The sequence below is a fragment of the Grammomys surdaster genome, unplaced genomic scaffold (assembly GCF_004785775.1).
Source record: "Grammomys surdaster isolate TR1022 unplaced genomic scaffold, NIH_TR_1.0 126039, whole genome shotgun sequence".
Taxonomy (NCBI): Eukaryota; Metazoa; Chordata; class Mammalia; order Rodentia; family Muridae; genus Grammomys; species Grammomys surdaster.
The window spans coordinates 2,962,217-2,964,334 of NW_021620852.1; the positions used below are offsets into that span (position 1 = coordinate 2,962,217).

At 39.7% G+C, this 2,118-nt stretch overlaps 1 pseudogene; it reads left to right on the top strand.

Moving 5' to 3' along the window:
* The first annotated feature begins 596 nt into the window (after window positions 1-596).
* LOC114610372 lies at window positions 597-953 on the top strand (annotated as a pseudogene).
* Window positions 954-2,118: the final 1,165 nt, after the last annotated feature.

Here is a 2,118-nt window from a genome sequence, read left to right on the forward strand (position 1 = left end):
GTCATTGAGAGAAACTTGCCAAAGAACTGCTAGTGAGGTTCCTGTAGCTTCTTTCCATTTCTATGGCCTTGGGTTCATTGGTTAGCCTTGTAGTTTCTTCAGGATTGAACTACAGCTGCTGGTTCATGTGTGATGTTTGCCTGCTGAGAGGACTGAACTGCAGTTGCTGATTTATATTTGGTGTTTGCTATGGAACTGATCCACTCACAAAGAAGACTGGGGTCCTGTCTGTCTGCCTGTCTGTCTATCTGTCTCTTTCTTTCTCTCTCTCTTTCTCTCTTTCTCTCTTTCTCTCTTTCTTTCTTTCTTCCTTCCTTCCTTCCTTCCTTCCTTCCTTCCTTCCTTCCTTTCTTTCTTTCTTTCTTTCTTTCTTTCTTTCTTTCTTTCTTTCTTTCTTTCTTTCTTCTTTTTTTAATGGTTTGGACTCAATTGGTTTAGCCGTCATCCTGCCCATAGAAACTAGTCGTTATTATATTATTTATAAATAAACTTTGATTAGGTACAGGGAATGATAAGTTTTTACATTGTAGCTTTAATGTGAATATTGTTAATTAACATGGTAACATTCTTCTTCTTCTTTTTTTTTTTCAGTGTTTCATTGGCAGGCTACAATAATGGGGCCAAATGACAGCTCCTACAAAGGTGGAGTATTTTTCTTGACAATTCATTTCCCAGTAGATTTCCCATTACCCCTTCAAACCAGCTAAGGTAGTTGCATTTACAACAAGAATTTATCATCTAAATATTAACAGTAATGGCAGCATTTATCTTGATATTCTAAGGTCACAGTGGTCTCCAGCACTATCTCAAAAGTACTTTTGTCCATTTGTTCTCTGTTGTGTGATCCCAATCCAGATGATCCTTTAGTGTCTGAGATTGCTCGGATCTACAAAATAGATAGAGAAAAGTACAACACAATAGCTCGGGAATGGACTCAGAAGTATGTGAAGTAATTAAAGAAATTATTGGATAACCACTACAAATAAAGCTAGGAGAACTCTGAGAGAGAGAAAGTCCTTTTGATTTCCATTTGACTGCTTTCTATTAGCCCACTCATCTTCCCTTGTGCACATGTTTACCTGACACAGCGGTGCTGCCTGTTGTACATACTTGGAACAATAAACTAGAAATACTGTACTTCTGTACCAACATTGCCTCCTAGCAGAGAAGTATGTCTGCGAGAAACCAGTTCTCCTGGAGTAACCTGGGTGTGAGAGCTTTCCTTATTGACTTAACTTTGGATAATGGCAAGATGTGAAGGGTAGTGAGTACACAGTGTGTGTTTGAAGGGGAGGAAAAAGCTCCAGCGACCCATAGGAAATTGTCCTTAAGTGGAATCCATCTAATCTCAAACAATCATAAAAAGCAAGGTGAAGAACGTGAAGCTGTTTCTGTATTGGCTATCTGTTAAGGGGTTAGAATCCCCCTTGGGAAGAGGAGCAACACGTCCTCCTCTACTCAGGGATCATAGGAATTTGACTGTGAGATCATCAGCTTCTTGAGAGGGAAAAGAGAGTACACCAGAGAGACAGAAGTTTTGGGATTCAGTTACTTCTTTAATGATGCATAGCAGACAATATATTAAGGCAATTGCTAAGGCTATTGCTACAACAAGATATTGCCACATTTCCTATGTATTGCCTCTAACAATATACACAATGAGCATAAATAATAAATTGCTAATTACCAAAGAAATAAGCATAGCAATAAACACATCATTCATTCATGGATTATATGACCTGAGTCCTTTTGATGGTTTTGGGTTACAGGTCCATCAGGAAGAAGCTGGAGGCATTAGTCTCTCAGTTAACTCTGTGATGACCAGGTGCTGAGGAGGCTTTGTCTGGAGGATCACACTGGCCAGTCATGGCTACAAGTGTGAATGAAGTGCTCCGATCAGGCTCCTCTTTTATGTTGGATTTGGCGTTACTCCTGACATGCACGGCAGATAACCACTCGTGTCTGGTTATTGCAGCGCAGCTTCATTTCCAGACTTGCCTTTATAAGTACCAGACATGTCTTTACAAGTTTCCTATTACAAAATGGAGTTGGTCCTGTTTAAGGGCCTGCTCCTTACATGTATTCATTTCATCCTGAAGGACCTACAACTTAGGTGAA